Below are 7,822 nucleotides of genomic sequence, written 5' to 3' on the forward strand. Positions count from 1 at the left end.
GCTGCTGCTACACTGGCCTGCTGCGTGTGTTAGGCCTGCCTGAATATGAAATATGATGAAAAAAAAAAAAAAAAAAAAAAAAAAAGAACGAAAAGAGCGGGAAAACGGCGCGTCCCAGGAAAGGGGGGGGGGGGGGTCTCTGTCTCTCGGTTTTGCTCTCTCTCTCTCTCTCTCTCTCTCTCTCTCTCTCTCTCTCTCTCTCTCTCTCTCTCTCTCTCTCTCTCTCTCTCTCTCTCTCTCTCTCTCTCTCTCTCTTTTGACCTTTCTGAGAAATGGGCACCGTTCCCGGAGGTACTGCAATACCGGGTCGATGCGTGGAGTGGACGGAGCAAGCCCCGCTTCCATCTCCCGCTTCCAAAAATCCATTTAATATAGACGGTCCCCCTATGGGGGACGTATCAGATATTAAACTGATAAAAACATTTTTTTTTTTTTTTTTTTTTTTTTATTTGAAAATATTTTATTAATTCTTTTCAAAAGAAAACATTACATTTATGGCTATAAACCATATCTATTACAAATCATCACAAAAAAAACAAAAACAAACAAAAACATTCAAAAACAACCAAATCATTTCAAAATCATTTCATTACAATAAACTTTAGCATAATCAAAATAACAAAAAAAACACACAATACATTAATTCTTCAAAAATAACAGAGCCATCAATTTTCCAAAATGAAACATATCAATTTTCCAAAGTTTTAAACATATGCAACAACAAATATTTCAAAAACAAAAAACAAAAAAACAATCTTTTATTCCCACTCCCACTCTTCAGTTCCAACATTTCTTTCTCAACTCAAAAATCATATTCAACACAGAACAAAAACTTTCTTTTAAACCTCTTTACTTCTTAATAATCCCCTTTCTTTTCTCTTCATCTTTCCATCTTGCACATAACAAAACTCTATTCCTTTCTGTTCTGTATTTTTTTACCTCTGCCTCTGTTATCACCCCCTTCAACAATCTCTCCTTCCAATCCATTAACTCAAAAAACTCCCTCCTACAAAGACTCCGCATTAAATTATCCTCCTTTTCTTCCATTATTTTTCCCTCAAAATCCCTCGGTTCCAGTCCTCTTAAAGGGTCTCCTCTTCTTTTCCTCATCTCCTCCTTCTCCACGCTTTCATACCAGCTGGGCCCAGCTGCACCCTCGTTGGCACTCTCCTCTCTCCTGCTCCCGGCTCCAGGTTCTCTGTCCTTCCGCTTTTTCTTTATTTCTCTCTCCGTTTCCTCCATCGCCTCACTCTCTTGCACCTTGTCCGCCCCACCATCACCTTCACCCACACCACCACCACACATACCCACACCTGCACCCCCTTTCACTTCATTACCACTCATACCCCCTCCACCACTAACCACTCTCACCACACCACCTTCCTTACTTACATCACTACCCCCTTTACTCCCTCCACTCATTCCCTTTCCACTCCCATCTTTCTTTGCACCATCACCACCCTCCTTTGCTCGCTCACCATCCATACCACTCCCACCTCCACTCTTTTCTTCTCCACTCCCATCATTCTTTGCACCATCACCACCCTCACTTGCTCTCTCACCACCCATACCACGCTTTCCACACTCTCTATACAGGTGATCCAGTGCTCCACATATACTGCAACTTTTTGGGGTTTTACAGTCCATCGCTTCATGCCCTTTTCGCCTGCATTTCTGGCAGAACATTACTTTGCACTCGCTCGCCTCATGCCCTTCGGTGTCGCACTTAAAACACTTTCGCGGTTGCCCAGGGTAGCTTAAAAAACCCCTGTTTCCCCCAATCTGCACTCGTCCCGGAGGGTGTATTATACCCCCCTCCTTTGAACTACAAATCCTCAACCGTACAAAAAACTTCCACTTCCCAGTCCATATACCAACAGGGTCAAGTACTTTAAAAGGTCCCGAAATAATGTCGCAAAAACGGCCAACATACTGTGCGACTTCCTCCTGCCCAACATACGGGTTATACATGAAAACAAACAATGGCCGAACTTCCCTTGCAAATAAGGGATCTGCAATATACATCGAAAAAGGCCTTTCATTTTTCTTCTCCTGGTAAGTATCCCAAACACTTTGAGCCAACTCCTCACTGCACAAAACCAAATCAAAAAACTTTTCATAATTCTGGAAACAAAAAATAGACTTCACCTCCAGTTTCAGTCCTTTTAAGAGCACCTCCTTCACAAAGAATTCTCGCCCGCCTGGTGTATCCTTCAGTTCTGCAGCATCGACGATCTTCAATTCTTTCTCCAAAACCTCACTCCATCGGAAACGGATCAGGTTCTGCATCCTCCTTCCAGTCGCCATCGTATTCCGCTCCCAGCGCCTTCTCTCCCTCACTGGATCCTCAGGATGCTGCGGTCATGCCACATACACTTGAGCAGAGCCAAGAGGCCGAGAAGCGACGCCCACAATGGTTTTAGCCAAACGCCCCGGGCGCGGCCGCCCGCCGCAGCAGTCGTGGTACTTGCTTCTCGGGCGGGCGGAGGGAGGAAGGAAGGAAGGAAGGAAGGAAGGAAAGGTGCCGGGCTCCAACGGGGGCGACCGCCCTTTCTGTGCTCGTTCTGCTTTTAAACTCCAGGTGGAGCCCCTCCCTGAGGGGAAGGGCTGTCCAAAAATTGGATCGAACTCGTAAATGCTCCTCTCCACGGAAATCTTTAGTAAAAGGCGAAAGGTTCATTCGAGCTGTAGAGAAGCCGGAGCGTGCCTTTGCTGGTGGCCGAGCCCTTCCGGCCGGCCCAAAGGCCCAAAGGCCCTCCCCTCTGCCAAGCGGCAGCGAGGCCACGCACGCAAAACAAAAACAGGGAACTCCTCCCAAAACGCATCTGCCGTTCCGCCCCGGCGAAAGGGCGCTTTGCTGCTGCTGCTACACTGGCCTGCTGCGTGTGTTGGGCCTGCCTGAATATGAAATATGAAAAAAAAAAAAAAAAAAAAAAAAAAAGAACGAAAAGAGCGGGAAAACGGCGCGTCCCAGGAAAGGGGAGGGTGGGGCTCTCTCTCTCTCTCTCTCTCTCTCTCTCTCTCTCTCTCTCTCTCTCTCTCATCTCTCTCTCTCTCTCTCTCTCTCTCTCTTTTGACCTTTCTGAGAAATGGGCACCGTTCCCGGAGGTACTGCAATACCGGGTCGATGCGTGGAGTGGACGGAGCAAGCCCCGCTTCCATCTCCCGCTTCCAAAAATCCATTTAATATAGACGGTCCCCCTATGGGGGACGTATCAGATATTAAACTGATAAGAACATTTTTTTTTTTTTTTTTTTTTTTTTGTTTTTAAAGTTTTTATTTATTTTCATTAAACAAAGAAAAAACATACTCATACATAATCAAACCACTAAATACAATACAGAACAAAAACAGTCACATTATCGAAGTCATAAAGAACTTTACAATAAAAAACAGACCCTTTGAAAAAAAAACTACACGACTAACACTTACACTCCACAATACCATAACAAATAACAAAGACAAAAACACCCAAAACCACAAGAACATGTTACCATTACAAACCCAAACCACTAAACCAAAGACTAGCTAATACATAAAACCAATAACTAACATATATTCTGAAAAACACCATTTCTTTAAATTTACATATATGCAAATCAACCCCTGAACACAAACCCACAAAAAACGTTCAAAAAACACATATAGCCAACATCATTTCATTATAATAATCATCACACAAACATACAATTCAGCAAAAAAAAACCAAAAAACAAAACCATATTCCCCTATTTCTTTTCCGCCTCCCTCCTTGCTATATCTGCTTTCCGTCTAGCATCTTGCAAAATCCTGTCCCTCTCAATCCAATACTTCTGTACCTCACTCTCCGGTGCAGGTCCCTTTCTCAGTCTTTCATTCCAAATCATTAATTCACTAAATTCCTTCTCACAGTAACAAGACATTAAAGTATGTCTATAGGTAGAAGTCTCTACACCTTTCTTTTTCTTCTTCTCCTCTTGTATTACCATCTTCTCTGCCCAAGTTAGCCGTTCGTACGCCTCCTTTTCCTGTTTCCTTTTCTCCTTTGTGTCTTCGATTCTTTTTTTCCTCCTTTCCTCCTCTTCTTCCACACTTTCAGACCAGCTTGGCCCGACTACACCCTCGCTGGTACTCTCTTCACTACTGCTCACAGCTCCAATCTCCCTCTCTTTCCGCTTTCTTTGAACTCCACTCTCCGTTGCCTCCATCGCCTCACTCTCTTGCACCTTTTCCGCCCCACCATCACCTTCACCCACACCACCACCACCACACATACTCTCATCTGCATCCCCTTTTACTACATTACCACTCATACCCCCTCCACCTCTCTCCACACCCTGTTCCTTACCTACAAGACCACCACTTTTACTCCCTCCACACATCCCCTTTACACTCCCATCTTTCTTTACCCCATCACCACACTCATTTGCTCGCTCACCATCCATACTACTTCCAATTCCACTCATTCCCTTTCCAGTCCCACCTTTCTTTACACCATCACCACCCTCATTTACTCCCTCACCAGCCATACCACCTCCACTTCCACTCTTTCCTTCTTCACTCCCATCTTTCTTTGCACCATCACCACTCTCATTTGCTCGCTCTCCATCCATACCACGCTTCCCACACTCTCTATACAAATGATCGAAAGATCCACACATACTACAACTCTTTGGGGTGTTGCAGTCCATCGCTTCATGCCCCTTCCTCCTACACTTTTGGCAGAACACCACTTGGCACTCACTCGCCTCATGTCCTTCAGTGTCACACTTGAAGCATTTCCTTGGTTGCCCAGGGTAAGATAGAAAACCCCTGTTTCCTCCAATCTGTATCTGGCCCGGAGGGTGTATTATACCCCCCTCTTTTGTACTACAAATCTTCAGCCTCACAAAGAATTTCCATTTCCCAGTCCAAATACCTGCAGGGTCAAGAACTTTAAAAGGTCCCGAAATAATATCGCAAACCCGACCAACGTACTGTGCAACATCCTCTTGTCCAACATATGGGTTGTACATAAAAACAAATAAAGGTCGAACTTCCCTTGCAAACAAAGGGTCTCCAATATACATTGAAAAAGGTCTTTCATTTTTCTTCTGCTGAAAAACATCCCACACATTTCGAGCCAGTTCTTCGCTACATAGAGCTAAATCAAAAAACTTATCATAATTTTGGAAACAAAAAATAGACTTAACTTCCAGCTTCAGTCCTTTCAGCAGCACTTCCTTAACGAAAAATTCACGTCCACCTGGCGTATTCTTCCATTCTCCAACATCCACGGTCCTCAGCTGTTTCTCCAACTCCTCACTCCATCGAAACCGGATCAGGTTCTGCATTCTCCTTCCCGTTGCCATCGCATCCAGCTCCCAGCGCCTTCTCTTTCTCAGCAAATATTCAAAATGCTGCGGTCATGCCACATACACTTGAAATGAGCCAAGAGGCCGAGAAGCGATGCCCACAATGGTTTTGGCCAAACGCCCCGGGCGCGGCCGCCCGCCGCAGCAGTCGTGGTACTTGCTTCTCGGGCGGGCGGAGGGAGGAAGGAAGGAAGGAAGGAAGGAAGGAAAGGTGCCGGGCTCCAACGGGGGCGACCGCCCTTTCTGTGCTCGTTCTGCTTTTAAACTCCAGGTGGAGCCCCTCCCTGAGGGGAAGGGCTGTCCAAAAATTGGATCGAACTCGTAAATGCTCCTCTCCACGGAAATCTTTAGTAAAAGGCGAAAGATTTATTCGAGCTGTAGAGAAGCCGGAGCGTGCCTTTGCTGGTGGCCGAGCCCTTCCGGCCGGCCCAAAGGCCCAAAGGCCCTCCCCTCTGCCAAGCGGCAGCGAGGCCACGCACGCAAAACAAAAACAGGGAACTCCTCCCAAAACGCATCTGCCGTTCCGCCCCGGCGAAAGGGCGCTTTGCTGCTGCTGCTACACTGGCCTGCTGCGTGTGTTAGGCCTGCCTGAATATGAAATATGAAAAAAAAAAAAAAAAAAAAAAAAAGAACGAAAAGAGCGGGAAAACGGCGCGTCCCAGGAAAGGGGGGTGTGTGTTGCTCTCTCTCTCTCTCCCCCACCCCCTCTCTCTCTCTCTCTCTCTCTCTCTCTCTCTCTCCTCTCTCTCTCTCTCTCCGCACCTCCTCCTCTCTCGACTGAGAAGAGATCGGAAGACCTCTTTTTACCCGTGGCATACTTGGGCTCCATCGTTATTGAGCTCTCTCTCTCTCTCGCTCTCTTTTGCTCTCTCTCTCTAAAACTGCCTTTCTGAGAAATGGGCACCGTTCCCGGAGGTACTGCAATACCGGGTCGATGCGTGGAGTGGACGGAGCAAGCCCCGCTTCCATCTCCCGCTTCCAAAAAACCATTTAATATAGACGGTCCCCCTATGGGGGACGTATCAGATATTAAACTGATAAGAACAGATTTTTTTTTTTTTTTTTTATTTGAAAATATTTTATTAATTCTTTTCAAAAGAAAACATTACATTTATGGCTATAAACCATATCTATTACAAATCATGTGTTGCAAAAAAAAAACAAACAAAAACATTCAAAAAAACAACCAAAAACAAAAAACAAAATCATTTCATTACAATAAACTTTAGCATAATCAAAATAACAACAAAAAAACACACAATACATTAATTCTTCAAAAATAACAGAGCCATCAATTTTCCAAAATGAAAACATATCAATTTTCCAAAGTTTTAAACATATGCAACAACAAATATTTCAAAAACAAAAACCAAAAAACAATCTTTTATTCCCACTCCCACTCTTCAGTTCCAACATTTCTTTCTCAACTCAAAAATCATATTCAACACAGAACAAAATCTTTCTTTTAAACCTCTTTACTTCTTAATAATCCCCTTTCTTTTCTCTTCATCTTTCCATCTTGCACATAACAAAACTCTATTCCTTTCTGTTCTGTATTTTTTTACCTCTGCCTCTGTTATCACCCCCTTCAACAATCTCTCCTTCCAAGCCATTAACTCAAAAAACTCCCTCCTACAAAGACTCCGCATTAAATTATCCTCCTTTTCTTCCATTATTTTTCCCTCAAAATCCCTCGGTTCCAGTCCTCTTAAAGGGTCTCCTCTTCTTTTCCTCATCTCCTCCTTCTCCACGATTTCATACCAGCTGGGCCCAGCTGCACCCTCGTTGGCACTCTCCTCACTCCTGCTCCCGGCTCCAGGTTCTCTGTCCTTCCGCTTTTTCTTTATTTCACTCTCCGTTTCCTCCATCGCCTCACTCTCTTGCACCTTGTCCGCCCCACCATCACCTTCACCACCACCACCTACACCCACACCTCCACCCCCTTTCACTTCCTTACCACTCATACCCCCCCCACCACTAACCACTCTCACCACACCACCCTCCTTACTTACATCACTACCCCCTTTACCCCCTCCACTCATTCCCTTTCCACTCCCACCTTTCTTTGCACCATCACCACCCTCCTTTGCTCGCCCACCATCCATACCACTCCCACCTCCACTCTTTTCTTCTCCACTCCCATCATCCTTTGCACCATCACCACCCTCACTTGCTCTCTCACCACCCATACCACGCTTTCCACACTCTCTATACAGGTGATCCAGTGCTCCACACATACTGCAACTTTTGGGGTTTTACAGTCCATCGCTTCATGTCCTTTCCGCCTACCATCCGATTCACACATTCACCTCACTACGGTCGCCTCATGCCCTTCAGTGTCACATTTAAAGCACTTTTTCGGTTGCCCAGGGTAGCTTAAAAAACCCCTGTTTCCCCCAATCTGCACTCGTCCCGGAGGGTGTATTATACCCCCCTCCTTTGACCTGCAGATCTTCAGCCTCACAATAAATTTCCACTTCCCAGTCCA

General features: G+C 45.3%; 4 non-coding genes and 1 pseudogene across 4 annotated transcripts; all 5 read right to left on the reverse strand.

Annotated features, from left to right (window-relative positions):
- Window positions 1–269: 269 nt before the first annotated feature.
- On the reverse strand, window positions 270–459 carry LOC121311580. The gene has a single exon (XR_005949349.1). It is a non-coding gene; the product is annotated as a U2 spliceosomal RNA (small nuclear RNA).
- A 2,128-nt stretch (window positions 460–2,587) lies between these two features.
- LOC121311582 lies at window positions 2,588–2,705 on the reverse strand. The gene has a single exon (XR_005949351.1). It is a non-coding gene; the product is annotated as a U5 spliceosomal RNA (small nuclear RNA).
- Window positions 2,706–3,086: 381 nt separating this feature from the next.
- LOC121311579 lies at window positions 3,087–3,309 on the reverse strand (annotated as a pseudogene).
- A 2,302-nt stretch (window positions 3,310–5,611) lies between these two features.
- On the reverse strand, window positions 5,612–5,729 carry LOC121311581. Its single transcript, XR_005949350.1, has one exon. It is a non-coding gene; the product is annotated as a U5 spliceosomal RNA (small nuclear RNA).
- Window positions 5,730–6,227: 498 nt separating this feature from the next.
- Window positions 6,228–6,414, reverse strand: LOC121311578. Its single transcript, XR_005949348.1, has one exon. It is a non-coding gene; the product is annotated as a U2 spliceosomal RNA (small nuclear RNA).
- Between the last annotated feature and the right edge of the window lie 1,408 nt (window positions 6,415–7,822).

The sequence above is a fragment of the Polyodon spathula genome, unplaced genomic scaffold, assembly GCF_017654505.1.
Source record: "Polyodon spathula isolate WHYD16114869_AA unplaced genomic scaffold, ASM1765450v1 scaffolds_3261, whole genome shotgun sequence".
Taxonomy (NCBI): domain Eukaryota; kingdom Metazoa; phylum Chordata; class Actinopteri; order Acipenseriformes; family Polyodontidae; genus Polyodon; species Polyodon spathula.